This window comes from Ornithorhynchus anatinus, chromosome 12 (genome assembly GCF_004115215.2).
Source record: "Ornithorhynchus anatinus isolate Pmale09 chromosome 12, mOrnAna1.pri.v4, whole genome shotgun sequence".
In the NCBI taxonomy this organism is placed as follows: domain Eukaryota; kingdom Metazoa; phylum Chordata; class Mammalia; order Monotremata; family Ornithorhynchidae; genus Ornithorhynchus; species Ornithorhynchus anatinus.
The window spans coordinates 43,196,193-43,223,257 of record NC_041739.1 but is presented as its reverse complement, the minus strand read 5'-3'; the positions used below and the strand labels follow the sequence as shown (position 1 = coordinate 43,223,257).

The following is a 27,065-nucleotide window of genomic DNA, read 5'->3' as shown; positions in this document are numbered from 1 at the left end:
GTCAGTGGCAAGATAGGTGAAATCGAGGCACAGTGAGAAGGCAGCACAAGAGGAGTTGTGTGTGCAGGCTGGGTTGTAGAAGGAGACGTGAGGTGAGGTAGGAGGGGCAAGGTGGTGGAGTGTTTTAAAGCCAATGGTGAAGAGTTTTTGTTTTATGCTGAAGTGGATGGGCTACCACTGGAGTTTTTGAGGAGTGGGATGAGTTATCCTGAATGTTTTTGTGTAAAGCGATCCGGGCAGCAGAGTGAAATATAAGCAGCATGGCTCAGTGGAAAGAGCCTGGGCTTGGGAGTCAGAGGTCATGGGTTCAAATCCCAGCTTTGTCACTTGTCAGCTGTGTGACTGTGGGCAAGTCACTTAACTTCTCGGTGCCTCAGTTACCTCATCTGTAAAATGGGGATTTACTGTGAGCCTTACGTGGGACAACCTGTTTACCTTGTATCTATCCCAGCGCTTAGAACAGTGCTCTGCACATAGTAAGCACTTGACAAATACCAACATTATTATTATAAGGACTGGAGTGGGGAGATAACAGGAGTCTGTGAGGACAGCAAGGAGGCTGTTGCAGTAGTCCAGGTGGGATAGGATGAGTGATTCTGGTGCTAACCTTCTCACTGTGCCTCTTTCTCACCTGTCCCGCCTTCAACCCCTGGCCCATGTCCTATCTCTGGCCTGGAACACCCTCCCTCCTCACATCTGCCAAACAATGAAGCTTTCCCCCTTCAAAGCCCTACAGAAGGCTCAACTCCTCCATGAGGTCTTCCCCGACTAAGGCCCCCTTGTCCTCAGTTCCCCCTCCCGTCCATGCCACACCAACTCGCTATCTCTGATCTCCCTCCACCCCCTTCCCACAGCACTTGAGAATATATCTATATATATATCTATATATATATGTATATATATAATTCTATTTATTTATGTGGTTGCCTATTTACTTCTTTTGATGTGTCTTCCTCCTTCTAGACTCTAGGCCCGCTATGGGCAGGGATTGTCTCTACTGCTGAATTGTATTTCCCAAGAGCTTAGTACTCTTAGTGCTCTGCATACAGTAAGCACCCAATAATTATGAATGAATGAATAAATGAATAACATATTCCAGTTTGGATGGAGAGGAAAAGGCATATTTTAGCTTTTAGGTGGGACCGACAGGATTTGGTGAGGGATTGAGTATGCGGGTTTAATGACAGAGAGCAGGAAGTATAAAGCTAAGGTTATAGGCTTGTGAGACAGGAAGGATGGTGGTGTCATTTACAGTGATGGGACAGTGAGGGGGTCAGGAGAGAGAACAGGGTTTGACTAGGAAGATAAGGAGATAAGAAGATAAGATAAGGTCAAGAAGTATAAGTATTAATTTAAAAAGTTGGGGGAAACACCTGCAGCTAATGCTGAATGAGTATGAAAGCTGAAAGAGATGAAAGAGACAGCCTGGGCTGGAGGAGACCTTATAGTCGGAGATACCTGTGTTGGTCTCAGCCATACTCAGACTGGATGACAATGGAGAATAATCATCCTGGGTTGGAAGGCTTTAATGGTGTCAGGGATCTCATCCTTCCTTGGCTGGAGGGCTTAATGGTAGCAGGATCTTTTATGATTAATATTTTGTGCATGACAACTTATTTTATGGTGACACTGAATATTGTGGCTTGTTATATCACTAAAGCTGAGTAACAAGGCCTTGCCCCATCCCTAATTTGGTCTATTGGGACAAAGCAGCAGGCTGAAATGCAGACTGGAGTTGGGAGAGACAGGAGGCAGGAAGGTCAGCAAGGAAACTGATAGAGTAATCAAGGTGGGATAAGATAAATCCTTGGATTAACAAGGTAGCAGTTTGGATGTGAGGTACCCCCAGAGTTAGGTGGTAGGAGGCAGAAGAGGAGCCCACGAAAGAACAGGGAATGAGTGGTCAGAGAAAGAGGAGGAGAACAAGAAGGGAGCAGTGTCAGTGAAGCCAAGTTTGGATAATGTTTCCAGGCGAGGATGGGTGGTTGAGAATGTCAAAGGCAACAGAGAGGTGGAGGAGGATTTGGATGGGGAAGACTGTTGGATTTAGCAAGGAGGAGATAAGTTTTGACATTCGACAGGGCAGTTTCTGTAGGGTGAAGGGGACAGAAGTCAGATTAGAGGGGGTCAAGGAACGAATTGGAAGGGAAGAGTTTGAGGCAGCAAGTGTTGGCAACTTGCTCAAGAAGTTTGGAGAGGAATGGTAGGAGGGAGATGGGGCAATAACAGGAGGCAGCACAGGGTGAAGGGAGGTTTTTTTTTGGGATGGGAAGATAGCATGTTTGAAAGAAATGTGGCCTCCTGTCCAATCTCCCATTGATGGCCCCTCACTCAGGTCTGGATATGCAACTCCAGCAGTCTCTATATGGACTTGCTGAAATGGGCTCAGAGCCTCATGGGGTCCAGATGCCTTCTGGAAACAGAATTTTAGCAGAGTTGGATTAAGATTTCACTGTCCTTCTGTCAACTAGATTCAAACCCTCGAGCCCATTCCCCCTCTCTGTTCTCTGGAGACATCTCCATCTTCTACTGTGTAGCTGGGACCCTGGGCACTAAAGCTACTAACTGAGGTGGGTAGAACCTAGGGTGCAGCATTGGAGATGGAGCACCAAAGGATAGGATTTGAAGGGGCAGTGGAGGGAACATTGGGAAGGGAAGAGAAAAAGCAGGAGCCAGAGAAAGTGAAGGGCCGTGTGTCTATCCTCTTCCAAGACCTTAGTACAGTGCTCTGCATGCAGTATTTGCTCAATAAATGCCATTGATTGACTGATTAATTGGAGGGATTTATAGGGAACAGAGGTAGAGGGGGCTGAGGAAGCTGATAGGTGGGAGGAAGCTGACGAAAGGGAAGGGAGCTAGTTAGCGTGGGAGAAATGGGAGATAACTGGGAGCTAATTTGAAGGGGAAAGCTAGAGAGATTGAGAGAAAGGAATTTGTTGCCGACAAGTCAACAACCTACCAGGATCTCTGGAAGAGAACCTACAAAAATCCACAACCCCTTTCCAGTCTCAGCATCCCAACATAGTTAATTAAAGAGTGAAACAAAATCCCAGAGATCTGATGCAGTGCTGTATACTTGAAGCAGGTGAATTGGAGCTTGGACATTCCACATGAGCACCCACTGCCAGTGTCCCCATCAATCTAATGCAGCCAGGGGCTGTCCCAGTTTTATGGTATTTGTTAAGTGCTTACTATGGGCGAGTCACTGGTCTAAGAGCTAGGGTAGATAGAGGCTAATTGGGTTGGACACACTCCATGTTCCACATAGACTCACAGTCTTAATCCCTATTTTACAGATGAGTTAAATGAGGCACACAGAAGTGCCTCAAGGTCACACAGCAGATGAATGTGACCTCAAAAAGCTCCAGTGGTTGCCCATCCACCCGCCACATCAAACAAAAACTCCTCATCATTGGCTTTAAAGCACTCAATCACGTGTCCCCCTCCTACCTCACCTCGCTACTCTCCTACTACAGACCAGCCCGCACACTTCTCTCTTCTAATGCTAACCTTCTCACTGTGCCTCATTCTCATCTTTCTTGCCTTTGACCCCTCACCCACATCCTGTCTGTGGCCTCGAATGCCCTCCCTCCTCAAATCCGGCAGACAATTACTCTTGCCCTCTTAAAGTCACTTAATTTTCTGTGCCTCAGTTACCTCATCTGTAAAATGGGGATGAATACTGTGAACCCTACATGGGACAAGCTGATTACCTTGAATCTACCCCAGCCCTTAGAACAGTGTTTGGCACATAGTAAGTGCTCAACACATGCCAACATTATTATTAAAACCTTACTGAAGGCAAATCTCCTCCAACAGGCCGTCCCTGACAAAGCCTCCTTTTCCTCTTCTCCCACTGCCTTCTGCATCAGCTGACTTGTTCTCTTTGTTCAGCCCCCCTCCCAGCCCCACAACACTTCTGTACATATCTATAATTTATTTATTTATATTAATGTCTGTGTCCCCAGCTCTAGACTGTAAACTCGTTGTGGACAGGAAATACGTCTGTTTACTGTTGTATTGTACTATCCCAAGCACTTAGTAGGGTGCTCTGCACACAGTAAGCAGTCAATAAATATGATTGAATGAAGGAATGAAAGTGGCGGAGAGAGATTAGAACCCAGGTCCTTCTGACTCCCAAACTGAGGCTTTATTTCCTAGGCAACACTACCTCTCCCTATTCTCCCTTTACCTCTTCAGTGTTCCATTCCCCTGCTTGGTTCTGCTCTGGTGACACGTTTCCTGTCCTCCAAAGTTACTTTGGGGCAACTGGGGTCATTTGTAATGTATGTCTGCATATTTTGGAGGGCTCCCTGATAGAGTCGGCATAATCCTTTCAACTGGCATGGTCAGATCAGCTGGCATGACCTCTGTACCTTGAAAATCCCCTATCAATCAATGGTATTTATCGAGTTCTTACTGTGTACAGAGCACCGCACTAAACGTTTGTGAGAGTACAGTGCAACAAAGTTAGTAGGCATGTTTCATGCCTACAGTGAGTTTTCAGTCTAGGTAACTGGCATTACCATCCTTCTTGTCTCACAAGTCTGTAACCTTGGTGTTATCCTTGACTGCTTTCTGTCATTCAACACGTATATTCAATCTGTCACTAAATCCTGTAGGTGCCATCTTCACAGCAGAGCTAAATTCTGCCCTTTCCTCTTCATCTAAACTGCTACCACGTTAATACAATCACTCATCCTATCCTGCCTGGACTATTGCATCAGCCTCCTTGTTGATATCCCAGCCTCGTGTCTCTCCCCACTCCAGTACATACTTCACTCTGCTGCCCTGATCATTTTTCCACCTATAAGTTCAGGATATGTCTTCCCTCTCCTCAAAAACCTCCAGTGGTTGTCCATACACCTCAGCATCAAACAGAAACTCCTCATCATTGCCTTTAAAGCACTATACCACCTTGTCCCATCTTACCTCACCTTGCTTCTCTCCTTCTACAACCCAGCTGCACACTCTGCTCCTTTAGTTTTAGCCTTCTGTCTGTGCCTCATTCTTGCCTCTCGCACCACCGACCCCTGGCCCATGTCCTGTCTCTGGCCTGGAAAACCTTCCCCCTTCAAATCTGACTGACAGTTACTTGCTCTCTCTTCAATGCCTTATTGAAGGCACATCTCCTGCAAGAAGCTTTCCCACACTAAGCCCCACCTTTTCTCATCTCTCACTCCCTCCTGGATTGCCTGGACTGGCTCCCTTTATTCTTTCCCACCTCCCAGCCCCATGACACTTATATACATATCAGTAATTTATTCATTTTTAATTGATGTCTGTCTCCCCAGCTCTAGACAGTAAACTTGTTGTGGGCTGGGAATGTGTCAGTTTATTGTTTCACCCAAGCGCTTAGTACAGTGTTCTGCACACATTAAGCACTCAATAAATATGATTGAATGAATGATCACCTGGATACAGGTAATAATGTTGGTATTTGTTAAGTGCTTACTATGTGCAAAGCACTGTTCTAAGTGCTAGGGAAATACAAGGTGATCACATTGTCCATCATGGGGCTCACAGTCTTCATCCCCATTTGACAAATGAGGTAACTGAGGCCCAGAGAAGTTAAGTGACTTGCCCAAAGTCACACAGCTGACTAGTGGTGGAGCTGGGATTAGAACCCAAGACCTTTGACTCTCAAGCCTGGGCTCTTTCCACTGAGCCACGCTGCTTCTCTGCAGCGTGGAGTTTTCCACAGGTCGAGTTTTCTCGTCCCTCTGTGATTACTACTTTCAACCATCCCCCTACCTTCCCTTTTTTCCTTTTGTAACTGTGGTTTTGAGGCTCTTTCTGGAAAAAATGGGATCATCTCATCTTGTTGCAGTTCAACTGTCATTAATGGCTGTTTCCAGTAGCTGTACTGATCCCATCACCCTGCCTTGTGCTTCATTCACTACTGTGCCATGAACGTGTCTGATTCGCCCTGTCTGTTCCTTCTCATAAACCACTCACCTATACAATTCGAATAATTTGATTATTTCCTTCCCCTCCAGCCTCAAATGTCAACCATCTTAACAGAACTATCTAGGGAGTAGGAAAAGTACCTAGGAGAGCCTGAAAAGAGTTAGTTAGATCAGTAGAAGGGAGCTAGTTTGAGGCATAAGGGAGTTAGCTTAAGATGAGAAGGAACCTAATAGTTCTACAATGCTTTTCAGGACTGTGTTCTGTGACATGCTAATGAAACATAATTTTTCGAGATGATCCCACTGAAGTGTGATTCATGGAATCATCCTACCAGGTCTCTGCAAACTTTATATTAGGAGGTCACTGGACTTTGTGAGCAGGAGGGCTACACTGGGGAAGAGGGAGATGGAATTTTGTGTTGAAAGTCATGTAATGTAATCCAGATCCCAGGTCTACAATTGATAAGTTGTAGAAGCCAGAGTTAGCTTAAATTACAAATCCACAAATCCTATTAATTCCCAATTGCTTGAAAATTTCCATAAAGATGACTAACTGACTCATCTTCCACTGGAGCAAGGGAAACTGTAAATTCTCCAGGGCTTAAGGAGTGGATGGGGAGCAGGAAGTTGGAATTGCATCATATGACTCAGGGAAAAGCAGAGGTGGGGATGGAGGCAGGGCCATGTAGGATACTTAAACTCCCCTTCTTAAACAACTCCAGTGGTTGCCTATCGACCTCAGCTCCAAACAAAAACTCCTCACTCTAGGCTTCAAGGCTCTCCATCACCTTGCCCCTTCCTACCTCTCCTCCCTTCTCTCTTTCTACCGCCCACCCCGCACGCTCCGCTCCTCTGCCGCCCACCTCCTCGCCGTCCCTCGGTCTCGCCTATCCCGCCGTCGACCCCTGGGTCACGTCCTCCCGCGGTCCTGGAACGCCCTCCCTCCTCACCTCGGCCAAACTGATTCTCTTTCCCTCTTCAAAACCTTACTTAAAAATCACCTCCTCCAAGAGGCGTTCCCAGACTGAGCTCTTCTTCCCCCTCTACTCCCTCTGCCATCCCCCCTTTACCTCTCCGCAGCTAAAGCCTCATTTTCCCCTTTTCCCTCTGCTCCTCCACCTCTCCCTTCCCATCCCCACAGCACTGTACTCGTCCGCTCAACTGTATATATTTTCGTTACCCTATTTATTTTGTTAATGAATTGTACATCGCCTTGATTCTATTTAGTTGCCATCGGTTTTTACGAGATGTTCTTCCCCTTGACGCTGTTTAGTGCCATTGTTCTTGTCTGTCCGTCTCCCCCGATTAGACTGTAAGCCCGTCAAACGGCAGGGACTGTCTCTATCTGTTGCCGACTTGTTCATCCCAAGCGCTTAGTACAGTGCTCTGCACATAGTAAGCGCTCAATAAATACTATTGAATGAATGAATGAATGAATGATAGTATTTCAACCCATTGGCCTCGAGATTGATAGGCTTGATAGAGTGCAAAAACAAAGTAGGAAGTCAACAACATGGATGTCACAACTCTGTGGCAGCAATGACCCAGCCGAAAGGGGAAAGGAGTTAACTAGAATGGGAAAGGAACCTCACTGGGTGAGGAGAGGAAAAGATATGTGGAGAGAAAACTATGAAAGCCTGACATTAAGTTTTCATGAAGGCACATATCCTCCAAGAGGCCTTCCCTGAATAAGCCCTTCTTTCTTCATCTCCACTCCCTTCTGTGTTACCTTGACTTGCTTCTTTGTTTCATCACCCCCAGACCCACAACAAGTATGGACATATCTATAATTTTACTTATTTTTATTAATGTCTGTCTCTCCCTCTAGACTATATGCTCACTGAAGCCAGGGAATGTGTCTATTCTATTGTTGTATTGTGCTCTTCTGAGCACTTGTTACAGTGCTTTGCACACAGGAAGCACTCCATAAATACAAGTGACTGATTGAGTGACTGATTTCATCATTAATGGTACTTAACAGTATGTACTGTGTGCCCAGCACTGTACATTAGCACTTGGGAAAGTATCATTCAAAAGAGTTGGTTGACATGTCCTCTGTCCTAACTGAACTTACACGCTAAAAGTGGGGACAGGTAGTAGTGCAAATAAATCATTTATAATATAATAATGTTGGTATATAACTTAGAGATTGGTTATATATTAACTTAACAAGTACAATTATTATTATTACTTATGATTGTTTTGTCAGAGGCAATATGGCTTATGGTCAACCATGACTAGATCTTTCGGGTCTGGTCATTATGCTTCAGGCTGGTAGTGTGACCTTGAATAAGTCACTTGATCTTTCTATCACACAGTTTCACTAAGGGGGGTTAAAATACCTGCTCTTACTAGCATGATCATGATCATGATGATGACTGATCATGAACCCTCACATGACTTAGCCATCATGTTTGTTCTGATTTTCAGGTATATTTCATATCTTACACTGAGCTAGGCATAAAGTAAACAATAAATTATTCAATCACTGTCTTTCCACAGGGCTCAATTTTCCCTCCTTTTGAAAATGCACAAGTTGATCCTGGTGTCAGAGGTATTGAAGTGGCAATTTGGGCCAGAGCCAAGTTTGTGGCATTAAACTCATTTCTTCTGTGAGCTTCCTGAGGGCAAAGACTGTTAATAATAATAATAATAATGGCATTTGTTAAGCACTTACTCTATGCCAGGCACTGTACTAAGTACTGGATCTGTCTTCTCTTCCTATGCTTGATTCTCCTTTGTGGGCTAGAGAGGATTCAGGGATGTGATCTTCCAGTATTCATTATTCTTTCTTTACAGAGGAGTCTCATATGACATATGGTGAACAATGATAATAATAATTGCATTTGTTAAGCACTTCTTAAGTGCCAGGCACTGTACTGAGTGCCGAGGTGGATACAAGAAAATCGGGTGGGCCATGGTCCTTGTCACACATGGGGCTCACAGTCTCAATCTTCATTTTACAGATGAGCAAATTGAGTCCCGGAGAGGTGAAGTGACCAAGGTCTCACCGCCGACAAGTGGCAGAGCTGGGCTTAGAACACATGACCATCTGACTCACAAGTCCATACTCTATCCCCTAAGCCATCAATGATGACGATAATGATGATGATGAAGAGAAGGAGGAGAAGGAGTAAGATGATAATGATTTTGATCATGGTGATTGGGGAGAATGGACTGACCCTCCCTACAGGAGGCTCAAGTCTTGTGTGCCTACTCCCCAGGTCTGTCCCTCAGTATACATCTAGCCACATGGCCCCAGGACAGCCCCATACTGGTGCTTCCCAGAGCATTCCAGTGGCAGTCAATCAGTCAATGGTATTTGAGTGCTTTCCACCTGTTAGACACTGTACTAAGCAAATGGGAGAGTAAAACAGCAAGAGACATGCTGGCTACCCTCAAGGAACTTAGCATTTAATGGGGAGATGTTATTTACAAGCCATATAACCTAGAAGAAAAAGGATAAGTCAGGAAGTAGTACAAACATAGCATGAAACAGTTGAACAAATAATTGAATGTACACATTAATATATGTATAGAATGCATATATAAATAAAAATATACATACATGAGTGCTGAAGGTAACAGTGAAATACACAGGTTTGTTAAGAGTGGGTGTTGGGCTGACAAAATTGGGATGTTGGGAAATAAATAGAAAAAGCTTCCTGTAGGCAGTGAGAGTTTAGGAGGACTTTGAAAATGGGGAAGGTAAATTGGGATTGGGATAGGGGGGTTCCTCCAGATGATAGAGTCTTCTATTATAAATAAAAGATGAATCTCAGTCCGCTTTCAAAGTCTTTGGGACTGAGAACTTTTGTGAAATAATTTATTAGGTTGTCAATGGTTCGCTCAGCATCACTTGTACACTCTCACATGTGTCAGTCCTATTCCTGCTGCATCAGTGAGTGCAGTGAGGGTGTAAGCTCACAGGGGTGTAATATACTGCAAACTGCACAGGATGGTATTTGACCAAAACATAGTGGTCAAAATGTACTGTAGCTACTTAACCCAGGAGGCAGCTACCTTGGTAGCCTCTGAGGTCTTCATCACCCCTCTAGCCAGTTATTTTTCATGATTCCTGATGAGCTTGTCCACCATGTGCAACATCCTGGGTGGTCTGCAGTCCCCCTGATGGCATAGATCCAAAAGGCAATCCCTTCCTTCTGGCTGTTTCACCACTTCTACCCACCTCCCCTTGCCACCTCCTACCAAAATGAAAAGACAAGCAAGAATTTGGGAGAAGGAAGGGGAGCACTTCACACAGATCATAGTAGTTTAAGATGTGTTGCCAGAAACAGGGGAGTCTCTTGGGTGAGAGGGTCAGGGTGGGCATCCCCTTTTGGTCCTTGTTTTCATTCAATCAATCAATCACTCAATCACCTTGCCCCCATCATACCTCACCTCACTACTCTTCTACTAGAATCCAGCGTGACCACTTTGCTTCTGTATTGCCAATCTACTCATCATACCTCGATCATGTCTATCTCACCACTTACTTCTTGCCCATGTCCTGACACTTGTCTGGAATACTCTCCCTCTTCATATTCACCCATCCTGCTGCCAGCACACACTCTCCAGCTGCTGGAGGGAATCTGAGGGAAGATGGATGGCTGGGCCCCACAGGCTGGATCCTGTTCCCCAAGGAAGATCCAATCTTCCTCCTTCCATTTATCTCCACCTCTTGAGAGAGTTCTTTACACCTGCTGTCTCCTCTTCCTCTTTTCTAATTATCTCCTCGATCCCCTCCAATCCTGGTTCTGACCCCTTCACTGCACAGAAAGAGCCCTCTCCAAGATAACTAATAGCCTTCTTCTGACAGAATTTTAATTCATCCTAATCCTTCTAGAATGCTCAGCTATCTTTAACACTGTAGACCATCTCCTTCTTCTGGAAATTTTATCCAACCTTGGATTCACTGACACTGTCCTCTCTTGATTCTCTTCCTATCCCTCTGACCACTCCTTCTCAGTCTCTTTTGCTGGCTCCTCCTCTGCTTCCCACACTTTAACAGTAAGGGTTCCTCGAGGCCCTTCTATTCTATATCTAAACTCTCTCCCTTGGAGAACTCATTTGCTCCCATGGCTTCAATGACCATCTCCATGCAGTTGATTCCCCAATCCACAGCTCCAGCCTTTTCTTCTCCTTCTATCCAATCTCTCATTTTTTCCTGCTTGCAAAGGTGTATCCACTTAGATATCCCACTGATACCTCAAATTAAACATGTATAAAACTAAACTCCTTATTTTCCCTCCAAATCTCTGCCCCCATCTCTTTCCTATATAACTGTAGACCACAACACTGCACTCCTTATTTTAGAAGCCTTGGTGTTGTCCTTGACTCATCTCTCTCATTCCACTCTAATATTCAATTTGTCATCAAATCCTGTCAGTTTAACCTTCACATCATTGCTAAAATCCACCCTTTCCTCTCCATCCAAACAGCTACCAAACTGATAAAAGCACTTATCCTATCTCACCTTGACTACTCCATTTGTCTCCTCACTGACCTCCGGGCCTCCTGACTCTCCTAACTTCAATCCATGTATTCTTCATGGGTCACCCTGCTTCCTAGATCATTTATCAACAAAACTGTTCAGTTCATGACTCTCCATTTTTCAAGAATTTTGAATGGCTGCCCATTCACCTCTGCATCAAACAGAATCTCTTTACAATTGACTTTAAAGCACTCAATCACCTTGCTTCAGCCTACCTCAACTCACTCATCTCCTACTACAGCCCAGCCCACACACTCCTCTCCTCTAGTGCCAGCTTATTTACTGTGCCCCTATCTCATATATCTCTCCATCTATGTCCCCCGCCTAGCCTGGAACTCCCTCCCTCTCCATATATGTCAGACCACCACTCTATCCCCCTTCAAAGCATTACAAAGGTCACATACTCCAGTCCTATTAAGTCCTCTATTTCCCTGCTCGCTCTCCCTTCTGTGTCATAAATATCACCTTTGGATATTTAATATTCACCCACCACCAACCCCGCAACACCTATGAATATATCTTTGAATTTTATAATATGTTACTTATTCATATTAGTGTCTGTGTCTCCCTCTAGATTGTAAGTTTGTTGTAGGCAGAGAATGTATTTTACGAGATGTTCTTCCCCTTGACTCTATTTATTGCCATTGTTCTTGTCTGTCCGTCTCCCCCAATTAGACTGTAAGCCCGTCAAACGGCAGGGACTGTCTCTATCTGTTGCCGACTTGTTCATCCCAAGCGCTTAGTACAGTGCTCTGCACATAATAAGCGCTCAATAAATACTATTGAATGAATGAATGAATATCTGTTAACTTCCCACTCTCGATGATCAGGTCTACACTCTCAATTACACCCTCTCTACTCATCTCAAGTCTCTCGCCCACCTTTCCCTCTGCCGCTCTCGCTCCACTAACCCACAGCCCTGGATCACCTCCTCTGTTCGCCTCCTACACTCCTATGCTCGAGCTGCTGAGCGCTGCTGGCAAAAGTCCAAGCACCAAGCCGACCTCATACATTTCAAAGTTATCCTTTCCTGCCTTAACTCTGCCCTCTCCTCCACCAGGCAAAACTTCTTCTCCTCCCTCATCGACACCCATGCCCGTCACCCCCGCCAAATGTTCTGGACCTTTAACTCTCTCCTTAGGCCCCCTGTTCCTCCCCCTCCCCATCCCTCACCCCCAATGATATGGCCACCTACTTCATCACAAAAATCAACACAATCAGGTCTGAGCTCCCCAAAATCACCCTTCCCTCTCTCCTCTCCCCCCCACCAACCCTCTCCCCTACTTTCCCATCTTTCCCTGCAGTATCCTCAGTGGAGATCTCCTCCCTCCTCGCAAGTGCCACCTCTTCCACCTGTGCCTTGGACCACATTCCTGCTCATCTTATGAAAATAATCTCCCCTGCCCTCCTCCCTTCCTTAACTTCTATTTTTAACCACTCCATCTGCAATGACTCCTTCCCGTCTGCCTTCAAACATGCCCACGTCTCCCCCATCCTAAAAACCCACTCTCAACCCCACTTCCCCTTCCAGTTATCGCCCTATCTCCCTACTACCCTTCCTTTCCAAAATCCTAGAACAATCTACAATTGCTGCTTAGAATTCCTTAACTCCCATTCTCTCCTGGACCCCCTCCAATCTGGCTTCCGTCCCCTCCACTCTACCGAGACGGTTCTCTCTAAGGTCACCCATGACCTCCTTCTTGCCAAATCCAATGGCTCCTACTCCATTCTAATCCTCCTTGACCTCTCTGCTGCCTTTGACCCTGTCGACCATCCCCTCCTCCTCCACACCTTATCACACCTTGGCTTCACGGACTCTGTCCTCTCCTGGTTCTCCTCTTATCTCTCTGGCCGGTCATTCTCGGTCTCCTTCGCAGGCGTCTCCTCCCCCTTCCATCCTTTAACTGTCGGAGTTTCTCAAGGGTCAGTTCTTGGCCCTCTTCTGTTCTCCATTTACACTCACTCCCTTGGCGAACTCATTTGCTCTCACGGCTATGACTACCATCTCTACGCAGATGACATGCAGATTTACATCTCTGCCCCTGTCCTCTCCCCCTCCCTTCAGGCTCGCATCTCCTCCTGCCTCCGGGATGTCTCCACCTGGATGTCGGCCTGCCACCTAAAACTCAACATGAGCAAGACTGAGCTCCTCATCTTCCCTCCTAAGCCCGGTCCTCTCCCAGACTTCCCTTTCACCATGGATGGTACGACCATCCTTCCCGTCTCTCAGGCCTGCAATCTCGGTGTCATCTTTGACTCGTCTCTCTCATTCACCCCACACATACTATCCGTTACCAAGACCTTTACACCTTTTCACCTTTACCTTTTAACCTTTTCACCTTTACAATATTGCCAAGATCAGCCCTTTCCTCTCCACCCAAACGGCTACCTTACTTTTACAGGCTCTTGTTATATCCCTGCTAGACTACTGTGTCAGCCTTCTCTCTGATCACCCTTCCTCCTCTCTCACCCCGCTCCAGTCTATTCTTCACTCCGCTGCCTGGCTCATCTTCCTGCAGAAACGATCTGGGCATGTCACTCCCCTTCTTAAACACCTCCAGTGGTTGCCTATCAATCTCCGCTCAAAACAAAAACTCCTCATTTTAGGCTTCAAGGCTCTCCATCACCTTGCCCCTTCCTACCTCTCCTCCCTTCTCTCTTTCTACTGCCCACCCCACACCCTCCGCTCCTCTGCCGCCCACCTCCTCACCGTCCCTTGGTCTCGCCTATCCCACCATTGACCCCTGGGCCACCTCCTCCCGCGGTCCTGGAACGCCCTCCCTCCTCACCTCAGACAATCTAATTCTCTTCCCCTCTTCAAATCCCTATTTAAAACTCACCTGCTCCAAGAGGCCTTCCCAGACTGAGCTCCCCCCTTTGTCCCTCTATTCCCTATACCCCCCCTTCACCTCTCCACAGCTAAACCCTCTTCTCCCCCATTTTCCCTCCCCTCCTCCCCCTCTCCCTTCCCACCCCTTCAGCACTGTACTCGTCCGCTCGACTGTATATATCTTTATCACCCTATTTATTTTGTTTATTTTTTTAATGAGATGTATATCACCCTGATTCTATTTATTTGCCAATGTTTTTATGAGATGTTCTTTCCCTTGACTCTATTTATTGCCATTGTTCTTTTCTGCCTGTCTCCCCCGATTAGACTGTAAGCCCATCAAATGGCAGGGACTGTCTCTATCTGTTGCCGATATTATTGAACGCTTACCATGTGCAGAGCACTGTACATTCCAAGCGCTTAGTACAGTGCTCTGCACATAGTAAACACTCAATAAATACTATTGAATAAATATAATTATTATATTGTCCTCTTCCCAAATGCTTTGTACAGTGCTCTGCACACAGTAAGCACTCAATAAATACAATTGATTGATTCATTCATTCATTTAGATTTTACTGTATGCAGAGCACTGTACAAAGCACTTGGGAAAGAACAACATAAAGGAGCTTATAGACACCTTTCTTGCCCATAATGAGCAGGAGAGACACACATTTATACAAATAAATGAATTATGGATATGTACATAAGGGCTGTGGTGATAAGGAAGGGGTGAATAAATGGTGTAAATCGAAGTGTTATGGGAGTTCACCTATAAACAAGAGGGGACAAGTAGCTCAGTTAAAGTTTTAAGAGAAACAAGAAAGTATAGAGTGCTTTTCAGTAGTTTGCACCAGCTTCTTTAATCCACCCCTTCCATTGATCAGTCAAGGTATGGTATTTAGTGAGAGCTTGTACTAAGCACTTGGAAAAACACATCAGAAGGAAGACACAATTTCCCTGTCAGCAAGGGGCTTACAGTATAATGGGGGAGATGGACAGAAAGTATTTACAAATACTGAGATTAGGAGGGAATGTAAGGATACAACTGGGAGTAGAATGAATGCACTAGTTGAATCAATACCTAATGTACATTTGCAAATGTGTCTATTCTTAGATGGCGAAAATGGATATAAAAACATAAATGCTGAAGTTGGCTGTTGAGCCAATAGGGGTTGGATTGTTAATGAATTAAGGAAGGTGTCTTGGAAGAGATGGGATTTGAGAATGGCTCTGAAGGCTGGGAGAATTGTGGTCTGGTGGATTTGAGCTGTGAGAGAGGTCCAGACCAGGGAAACAGCATGAGGAAGGAGATGGTCAGGAGAATCTAGAACAGTGAGAAATTGATGTGGAAGAGGTAAAGAGGGAGATCTGAGGATAAGCGAGGGAAGACCTCTGTTCTGTAGCTGGTAGGAGTCTTTTTCATGGGGCACCCCAGTCTGGTTCTGTCCTCCCTAAGGAAAAGCCCCTCAGCACCAGCTTCTTCATTGCTCCCTTCACCTCTTGGTTTCTCAGGGTGTAGACGATGGGTTAAGGGTTGGCATGACCATGGTGTAGAAGAGGGAGACAAATTTGCCTTAGTCCTGGGAGTAGTTGCCACCAGGGTGGAGGTGCATAAAGATTATGGTCCCATCCAAAATGCTCACGACCAAGAGGTGAGAGGAGAAGGTGCTGAAGACCTTTCTCTAACCCTTGGAGGAGCCAACCCTCAGCACGGACTGGGCAATGAAACCGTAGGAAACCAGGATGAAGGCTGGAGGGACAATGTCTTCAAGCATACTAAGGGTGAAGATGACAAGTTCATTGATGGTAACTTCCATTCAGGAGGGCTGGGGCCTCATAGATGAAGTGGTCCAGGTGGCGGTGGCCAAACTGAGGCAGACACATTATGAGCTTGGTGTGAACCAGTGAGTTGGCCACCCCACAAAGCTCAGATACAGCTGCCAGCTGCCGGAAGAGGCTGTGGTGCATGAGCATTGCATAGCACAGGGGCTGGCAGACGGCTGCATAGAGGTCCAGAGCCATCAAAGCCAGGAGAATGCACTCTGTGGAGTCTAGGGCCAGGGAGACATAAAGCTGGACCACACAGCCCCCAAAGGTGATGGTCTCTATAGGCCCCCACAGGTTCACTAGAGTCTGAGGGGCCAGGCTGGTGGAGAAGCAGAGGTCCAGGAAGGAAAGGTAGCAGAGAAAGAAGTGCAAGGGCATGTGGAGACAAGGATCTAGATGGGAGACCACCATGATGGCCATATTGCCCAACAGACTCAGGAGGTAGAAAAAGAGTAAACACGTAAAGAGCACAGCTTCAAGGTGGGGTTGGTCTGAAAAACCCAAGAGGATGAATCCCTCAAAGGAATTTTCACTGGTTTCCACCATCACCCTGCGATCCTACTCCCCTACAGAAAGAGCAGGAATATAGAGTGTGCACTTTGCGGGAGGCATTTGGGGGATGTTTTGGGACACTGTCAAGTGTCACTCTCAAGAATGACGTCACTAATATCTGCCTCTTCCTCTTCAACCAAACTGCTACCACATTAATGCATTTATCCTATCCTGCCTTTATTATTGTATCTGCCTCCTTGCTGATCTCTCTGCTTCCTATGTCTCTCCACTCCAGTACTTACTCCATTCTGCTGCCCGAATCATTTTCCTTGAAATACATTCAGACCATGTTTCCCCACTCCTCAAAGAACTCCAATGGGTGCCCATCCACTTATGCACCAACCAAAAACTCTTCCCCTTCTGCTTTGAGGTACTCAATCACCCTACAACCCAGCCCACACACTTGGCTCCTCTAAAGCTAACCTTCTCATTATACCTCAAGCTCATCTACCTTTCTGCCAAGCTTCGACCTGGACGGCCCTCCCTCTTCATATCAGGCAGATAATTGCTCCCCCCCACTTGAAAGCCTTATTGAAGGCACATCTGTTCCAAGAAGGCTTCCCTGACTAAGTCCTCCTTTCCTCTTATCCCATTCCCTTCTGCATCATCCTGACTTGTTCCCTTCACTCTCCCCACAGCACTTATGTAAATATCTGTAATTTATTTATTAATTTGTTTGTGTATAATAATGGCTGTCTACCTCTCTAGACTAGTGATCTTCTTGTGGGCAAGGAATGTGTTTGTTGTTGTACTGTACTCTCCCAAGCACTTAGTACCATGCTTTACACACAGTAAGCAGTCAGTAAATGCAATTGAATGAACAAGTGAATGAGTACAGTCTGTGACGACTATCTGTTGCCTCTCACCTCAAATAAGGGCTCAGACCTGTGACCCCTGAAATGTCTGAAAAGCCCTCCAACTCAACTTCATCAAACCATGTCCCTCTACTTCTTCACAGCTTTCATCAAAAGCCACCTCCTCTAGGAGGCATTTGTCGATTACCTCCCCCCATCTTCCCCATCAGGTCCCACTAGCAACCCAATTAATGGGATGCATAGTGAGGGACCTAATGAAAAGAGCATGGGAGTGGGAGTGAGGAAACCCCAGGTTCTGATCCTGACTCTATTACTAGCTTGCTAGGAGAATTGGGGCAAGCCCCCTAACTTATCTGTGTCCCTGTTTTTTAACCTGCATTATAGGGGATATGCTGTCTATTCTTCCTTCCTCTCAGATAGCTAGACTTTTGGGAAACATGGACTATACCTGATCTGATAATCTTGTATCTACCAGATCTTACTAGGTGCATTATCACTCAGTAAACACTTGATAAATATCAGGTCTTCCAATTCTGTTGAACTCTCTGAGCTTTCAGCATAGTGCTTTTGCCTAAATAATTGTATATGCTTACACATTAAGATTGCATTAACTATTAATAATTAAACTCATCATCATGAAGTTTGCCTTAAGACTGCAAAATTGTTAATAACTGAGTTATGATAGTGTAAAGTAAATTATAAAAATGTATGTGTGAAATATTCACTCCTCTATCACCAATCTACTTACTCTCTGTACCTCATTCTAGTCTACCTCACCATTGACCCTTTACGCATATCCTCCCTCTGGCCTGGGATTCCTTCCTCCTTCATATCCAACAGACTGACATTCTCCCCACCTTCAAAGCACTATTAAAATCACTTCTTCTTCAAGAAGCCTTTCCCTTCTAATTTCTCATTTCCCCTAGTCATTCTCCCTTTTATCTAACTTATGCATTTGCATCTGTGCCCTTTAAGCACATGATATTCATCACCGTCTTCAGCCCCTTAGCACTTATTGCACATACCTCTAGACTGTAAGGTCCTTGTGGGCAGGGAATGTGGAAATGTGTCTGACAATTCTATTAAATTGTTCCCTTCCAAGTCCTAACTGCAGTGGGTTTTACAGGGTAAGCACAATGATTGACTGATTAATGGATTGGAAGTGGTGAAAATTCAACTAAGTTGGATTAAAGAAAAATGCACTCTACACAAAAGCAGGAATGCAAACGGAACACCTTCCTTACCAACCAAGAATTTAGACAGAGCCTCCTGCCCCCCTTAGCAGCAAAGAGAGGACATCGTCATCCAAGGGTGGGGGCAAAGTAAAGGCAATGGTGATTATTAAGTTTAAATTATTACTGGAATTTATCAAGTGCTTATCATGTGCCAGGCACAGTACTAAGCACTGGAATAGATAGTAGACTGTTAGGTTGGACGTAGTCCATGTCCAACATAGGTCTTACAATCAATCCCCATTTTACAGGTGAGGTAACTGAGGCACAGAGAAGTTCAGTCATTTGCCCAAGGTCACACAAGCTTGTTGCCCATCCTTCTCCACATCAAGCAAAATCTTCTTGGCTGTAAGGCAGCAGCTGGTCATTTATGGCATTCAATCAACTCTCTCCCTCTCTACCTGTTCATTCTCCTTTCCCACTACAATCCCACCCACAGACCTCACTCCCCTAATACCACCCTGTTTATTGTGCTTCGATCTCATCTCTCTTATGGTCAACACTTTGCTTTCTTTTTCCCTGGTGCCTGTAACTCTTCATATCTGACAAGCCACATTTCCCCATCTTCAAACTATACTAAATTCACCTATTCTCCAGGAAGCCTTCCCTGATGAATCTCTTATCTTCTGACCCTATTTCCCTTCCCTACTGGGTCACCTATGCCCTTCAATTCATTTTTCTGTCCCTCCCCACTGCAGTCTATTCTTCATTCTGCTGCCCAGATCATCGTCCTACAGAAACGCTCTGGGCATGTCACTCTCAACCTCAAAAACCTATAGTGGTTGCCTATCAACCTTCGCACAGAACAAAAACTACTCACTCTTGGCTTCAGAGCTCTCCATCACCTTGGTGTCTCCTACCTAACCGCCCTTCTCTCTTTCTACTGCCCACCACGTACACTCTACTCCTCTGCCTGCTCACCTCCTTACGGTCTCCCCTTTGCGCCTATGCTGCCATCAACCCCTGGCCCACATCCTACCTCTGATCTGGAATGCCCTCCTTCCTCACATCTGCCAAACTAACTCTCTTCTCTCTTCAAAGCCCTACTGAGAGCTCACTTCCTCCAGGAGACCTTCCCAGACTGAGCCCTTCTCTCCCTCTGCTCCTCCTCCCCTCCCCATTCACCCTTTTTCTGCCCTCTGCTCTTCCCCTTCCCCTCCCCTCAGCACTGTGCATATTTATTACCCTATTCATTATATATTTATATATTATTTATTACCCCACTGGTTTTGTTAATGAGGTGCAAATTTCCATGATTCTATTTATCTTGATGATCTGGCTTTGTTTTGTTCTGGTTTGCTTTGTTGTCTCCCCTGTTTAGACTTTGAGCCCATTATTGGGCAGGGATTGTCTCTATCTGTTGCCTAATTGTACATTCCAAGCGCTTAGTACAGCACTCTGCACATAGTAAGCACTCAATAAATACTATTTAATAAATGAATGAATTAATGTTGTGATAAAATGGGGAGGTGCAGGGGAGATTTTGGGGAGACCTCCCTGACAGTGTCAATTTTCTCACTAAAGTAGGTGGCCAGGTTAAGGGCTAGAGAGAGGGAAGGCAGGGGAACGGGGGGTTGGAGGAGAGCTTTAAACATCTGGAACAACTTGCACGGGCAATGGGCATGGGTGCCAATAAGGATGGAGAACTAATTTGGCCAGCCAGAGGAAAGGGCAGAGTAAAAGCATGTAAAGATAATCTTGAAGAGGACAAGGTAGGCCTGATATCTAGAATTCCACCCGCCGTGTTCTGTGGCTTGCACCTAGGAGCAAAGGAAGCAGACTGTGCAGGTGATCCAGGGCTGTGGGTTAGTGGTTCAGTGAAGGAACAGGGAGCAAGTCAGTTAAGTTTAATAGAGAGGTTGGTTTTGACAGGGTCAATTTGGTTATTCTCAGTAGGTTGGTTGGATATGGAGGCTAAATGGGGAATGTTGAGTTGAGAAAATTGGATGGGGTCAAAAGATCGGAAGCTCTGTGGGGAAACAGCATGGATTATTTGTGAGGTGGAAGTGTGTGGGAGAGAAGACACATGAGGAGGTTTTGGTCAGATAGAGGTATTTCAGAGTTGATGAGAGAAGAGACTATGCAGTGCCTAGCAATGATGAGATCAAGCGCGTGTCCAAGTTGGTGAGTGGGTGAACTGGGGTGCAGCAGGACATCAGTGGGGTTGAGGAGTAGTAGAAAGTAGGCAGTGGAAGGATCATCAGGAACATTTACGTGGACATTAAAGTAGATCAGTGTAGGGATGCGGAAAAAGAGAAAGAATGTGAGAAAGGGATCAAAGTGGTTCAGAAAGTTGGAGGTGGGGCCTGGGGGCAGTAAATGACTGTGATATATCTGGAATGAGTGTCAGAGGCGGATGATATAGGCTTTAAAGGAAGGCAAAGACAGGGATGGAGGAGGCAGAATGGTGCGAAAGTAGCTTGGGGGCATGAGATGGAGCAAACACCTCCACCTTTCCCAGAGTCTGGGGGAATGAATGAATGAAGATGAGGCTCCCTTTACAGAGAGCAGCAGTGGAGACCATGTTATCTGGAGAGAGCCAGGTTTCAGTGGTGGTGAGGAGGAGCAGTGACTGGGTCAGGACACGTCAAGGATGTAGGGAAACTCCTCCATGATGGAGAAGGGCTTCCACAAGCTGCGCTTGGCTGAGGCTTTGGGAAGAGTGGCTGGGAAGGGGACCGAACAAGGGGTAGGGAGGGGTTGGATGGGAGTTAGCTGATGGGGCCGTTAGAGGAGGATGAAGGGTGGTGCTGGAACAGTAAGACATGGATAGGGAAGGGGAGGCGGTGGGGACTGAACAAGGGGTAGGGAGAGATTGGCTGGAGGATGGGAAGAGGGAGGTCTGGGCTGGGCTGCTTGGAGGGTGGGCTACTTGAGGGGTCATGGTGAGGTCAGAGAAGTTTAAGAATTAGGTGAGGTAATCAATAGCAATAAACTGCTTAATCCCATGATTCCCTGAGGAGAAGCTTGGGATTTTGAGAGCTGATCAGGGACTAAGTATTGGAGTTCTGGTGGACAGACTGTAGGCAGTGTTCTGATGGCAGATGAGCTGGTTCTGCTGACACCACTTGGCACAGAGATTTCACTTTCCCTGGGCAGTTATCCGCCCTGTGCGACTGTCTAAGGTCCACTGCAATTAGGGGCCCCTTGGTGGAGAGATCTCAATGTCCTTGGGCACGTGAACTGAACTTAATTCACTTGCTCCCTTATTCCCTTCATCGATCTCTTACCGCTAACCCACAGCCTGGAATTACCTGCACAGTCCAGCGCCTTTGTTCTTGTGCACGAACTGCAAAGTGCTGCTGGTGGACTTCTAAATATCCCACTGACTTCATCCATTTCAAATTTATCCTTGTGTACTTTAACTCTTCCCTCTCCTCTGCTGCCTAAAATTATTTCTCCACCCTTATTGTCACCCATGCCCATTGCCCTTGCCAGTTGCTCCAGACATTTAACTTCCTGCTCAGGCCCCCATCCTCCTGCTTCTCCCATCCCTTGCCCCTAATGACATGGCCACCTATTTAATTAAGAAATTGACACTATCAGGTATAATGTCCCTAAAATCTCCCTGTACCCTCTCCCAGTCTCTCCCCTGTCCTGCCCCCTCTTCAACTCTCCCATCTTTCCCAGCAGTATCTCTGGAGGAGATCGCCTCCCTTCTCTCAAAATCCACAGCCTCCACCTGTGCATCTGACCCCATTCCTTCATGCCTTATCAAAATGCTTATCCCCTCCCTTCTTCCCTTCCTAACAGCTGAACAGCTGAATCTTGGCTTCACTGACACCGTCCTCCCCTGGTTCTCCTCCTATCTCTCAGGCCACTGATTCTCAGTCTTTCATGGGCTCCTCCTCTGCCTCCCACCTAACTGTGGGTGCCCTCAAGGTTCAGTTCTGGGTCCCCTTCTTTTCTCCCTCTACATCCAATCCCTTGGAAAACTCACATAATTTCAAGTATCACCTCTATGCTGATAACACCCAAATCTACAGCTCCAGCCCTTATCTCTCTCCCTCTCTGCGGTCTCGCATTTCCTCCTGCCTACATCACTACTTGGATGTCCTTCCATCGCCTCAAACTTAATATGGCTAAAACTGAATTTCTTTCTTCCCACTGAAACCCTGTCACTTTCCCATCACTGTTGACAGCACTACCATCCTTTCTGTCTCACGAACCCATAACCTTGGCATTATTCTTGGATCCCCTCTCTCATTACACCCATATATTCGAACCATCACTAAATCCTGTCGGTTTTACTTTCACAACATTGCCAAAATTCACCCCTTCCTCTCCATACAAACTGCAATTTAATTACTGCAAGCACTTATCCTACCCTGCCTTGCTTATTGTGTCAGCCTCCTTGCTGACCTCCCTGCCTCTGTCTCTCCCCACTGCAATCCATACTGCATTCTGCTGTTCAAATCATTTTCATTCAAAAACATTCAGACCAAGTTTCCCACTCCTTAAGAAACTCCAGTGGTTGCCCATCCAGAGAAGCAGCGTGGCTCAGTGGCAAAAGCCTGGGCTTGGGAGTCAGAGCTCATGGGTTCGAATCCTGGTTCTCCCACTTGTCAGCTGTGTGACTGTGGACAAGTCACTTAACTTCTCTGTGCCTCAATTACCTCATCTGTAAAATGGGATTAACTGTGAGCCTTGCTTGGGACAACCTGATTACTCTGTATCTACCCCAGCACTTAGAACAGTGCTCTGCACATAGTAAGCACTTTACGAATACCAACATTATTATGCACCTCCATATCAAACAAAAACTCCTCACCATTGGCTTTAAAGCACTTAATCACCTTGAGCTCCTCAAATCTGCCAAACATTCATTCTTCCCCCCTTCAAAGCCTTACTGAATGTACACCTCCTCCATGAGGCCTTCCCAGCTTAAGCTCCCTTTTCCTCAGCTCCCCATCCCTTCCAGGTCACTTTGACTCACTCCCTTTGCTCTTCCCCCCTCTCCCCCAGCTCCACAAAACTTATATAGTTATATATGTATATATTTATAATTCTATTTATATTCATGCTAACTTATTTTGTTGTCTGTCCCCCTCACCCAGACTATAAAGCCCATTGTGGGCAGGGATTGTCTCTCTTTATTAGTAAATTGTACTTTTCATGTGCTTAATACAGTGCTCAACACACAGTAAGTGGTCAGTAAATACTATTGAATGCAGGCAGTGTACATTAACTGTCATGGGGAAGTGGGGATAAGCTGAGGGTGAAGTAAGAAGAAGAAATTGAAGGAAAATGAAATTATCATTTTAGAGTTCCTGAGTACTATGCTTTACTTTCTGGGAAAGAGGAGAGTCCAGAACTTTACTAGATCAGACACACCAGTGTTTCCTACTCTGGCAATCAGGACTCTCCCCTCCTTTCTTAACCCTCCATCTCCCCGCACCCCTTTGCTATTTTAAAGAGGACTTCCAACAGGGAAGGGAGTTGGTTCCTTCCATGGAGATATCTCAGATTCCCACTCCAAGCACTGTCACAACAACAGCAAGTGACACTGTAATGGCACCCCTGAAGAGAGATGGGCTCAACCACCTTGTCCCTATAATTGCTGCTCTGCTGCATCCCTCCAGAACAGAAAAGCTAAGTCTTTTTCTGCACAGAATTGCATGTTGGGAGAATAAACTTGTTCAGGTGAGTGTGTCATTAAGTGTCAAGCTCTGTGCAACATGGAATGGAGCGGGAGAATCAGAGGGGGCATGCAGCCTGAAAGCAGGGATAAGGAGACCTGGGGCAGTGAGAGCCCTGGGGCAGTGATGAAGTGAGAAGAAGAAATGTAAGGAAAATTGTATTATCATTTTAGAGTTCCTGAGAACTATGCTTTACTTTCTGGGGAAGAGGAGAGTCCAGAACTTCACTAGATCAGACACACCAGTGTTCCCTACTCTGGCAATCAGAATTCTCCCTTCCTTTCTCTGGTCCCCCTCCACTCTCCCCACCCCCTTCCCTCAACCTGGCCTAAACTCTTTTTCCTGTAATGATTTTTGGTGATTTTCATTCCCAGAAAATAAGATTGATTAACTTCTACCTTTAATCCTACCCATAGGCCCCACTTAAAACTTAGAGGTCTACCTAGAGATCTTCTAAATGTTCCTGCTGCCTTTTTGGCAATAAAGATTTCATATCCTGGGTTTCCTACTTTTACAGAAACTTCCTCATCCAATTCCTTCATTGAAATTTCACATTTTAGTCAATAATACACCAGCATCCATCCTGACCCTTTAGACCTCAGTGATGGTATTGCCATTTACTTCTGACTGCCTCTTTCTACTCTCCCACATCTTAATCTTTGCTCACACCCTTCCTCCTTTCTTTAATACCCGTCCCCTTCAAGTATCCAAGCCTTTACCTCTTCTCATTTTCAAAGCCCTCCTGAAAATCCATCACCTCCAAAAGGCATTTCCTAATTAATTTCCTCCTTCCTATATTGCTTCATTCCACTGTCGCCCTAAAAAATTTATGTTTACATGATTAGCACTTACTGTAGTCTCACTGCAGTTTTGTTTGATATGGAGGTTGATAGGCAACCACTAGAGATTTTTGAGGATGGGGTGACATGCCCTGAACATTTCTGTAAAAAGATAATCTGGGCAGCAGAGTGAAATATTGCCTGAAACTGGGGACAGGTAGAAGATTGGGAGGTCAGAAAGGAGGCTGTTATGATAATCTGGTCAGGATAGGATGAGGAACTTTTTTTCACCACTTTAGCCTTTCTGTACAACTGTTTTCCTATATTGGCTAAAGGTTTCTCACTCTTTCTTACTTCCTCTTTGCCTTCCTCTTTCCCCACCTTTATCTCTGTTTTCTTCTTTTTTCTCCACCCCGACCCTGTCTTTTCTATTTCACTCCACTGTGTTATGGGTCTTCACATAGAAATAAACCAATCACTTCTAAAATTCTTCAAACACTTTGTCATCTCCATAAGTATTGGCATAACTCCTCTGTTTCCACCAGTTTTCAAATACTGAGCTTTAGGTTCTCATTCATCTGTAAAGTCATTTTTTCCTGGAAGCTTGAAGTTGCCCAAGCTGGTTGTTTTATCTTCTCTCCTTGTAGTCATTGTAAATATATTTATTCCCTCTATAGATCTTACCCCTTTCTATTTTAATCTGACATCATTTCAGTGTCATTATCCACTGTAACAATACACTTTCACTCAATTAATGCTATTTGACTGAACACTTACTGTGTGCAGAGTACTGTATTAAGTGCTTGAAAAGTATAATACAGCAGTAGAGACAAAATCCCTGCACAAAACAGGCTCTCAGCCTGGGGGAGGGGTGGGGTGGAGTCAGGCATCAATACAAATAAACAGGCATCAATATAAATGAATATAATTATAGATATATACATATATACATACGTGCTGTTGGGGGAAGCACAACACGAGTGAGTTGTGGTGATGCAGAGGGAGGAGGAGCTTACAAAAACTGGGTTTAGTCTGGAAAGTCCTCTTGGAGGAGGTGTGCCTTCAGTAGCACTTTGAAGGGGGAAGAGTGACTATCCAGAAGATTTGAGGATAGAGGCAGGTCCAGGCCCGAGGTATGTGGGCCAGGGGTTGGCAGCAAGACAAGTGATATTGAAGCACAGTGAGAAGATTAGCACCAGAGGAGCAGAGAGTGCAGATTGGATGTAGAAGGAGAGAAGGGAAGTGAGGTAGGAAGGGGACAAGGTGATGGAGACCTTTAAAGCCAATATTGAGGAATTTTTGTTTGATACAGAAGTGGATAGGCAACCCCTGGAGATTTTTGACGGGGGTGGGGGTGTGACATGCCCTGAGTTTTTCTGTAGAAAGATAATCTGGGCAGCAGAATGAAGTATATTCTGAAGTGGGGAGAGGCAGGATGTTGAGAAGTCAGAAAGGAGGTTGATGCAGTAATCCAGTCGGTATAGGATGAGAGATTGTACTAACATGGTAGCAGTTTGGATGGAGAGGAAAGGGTGGATCTTGGCAATGTCATGAAGGTGAAACCGGCAGGCTTGGTTGACAGATTGGATAAATGGGGTGAATGAGAGAGAGGACTCATGGATGACACCAAGATTGCAGTCTTGGGAGACTGAAAGGGTGGTTGTGCTGTCCACAGTGGTGGGAAAGTTTGGGAGAGGGCAGGGTTTGGGAGGGAAGATAAGGAGACTACCACTCCTGTGAACCTTCAAAGTACTGTTAAGGTCAAATCCCCTCCAAAAGGCCTTGCCCGATTAAGTTCTCTTTTCCCAGGCTCCCTCTCCCTTCTGTGTCATATATGCACCTGGATCTGTGACCTTTTAGCATTTGATATTCACACTACCCTCAACTCCAAGAGCATCTATACACACATCTTTCTTATATATTATTATTTCTTTATGTTTATCTCTCTTTCCCCATTTCTAATGTGAGCTTACTGTGGGCAGGGA

General features: G+C 45.6%; 1 pseudogene; it reads right to left on the bottom strand.

Moving 5' to 3' along the window:
• Window positions 1-7,061: 7,061 nt before the first annotated feature.
• Window positions 7,062-16,609, bottom strand: LOC100091941 (annotated as a pseudogene).
• Window positions 16,610-27,065: the final 10,456 nt, after the last annotated feature.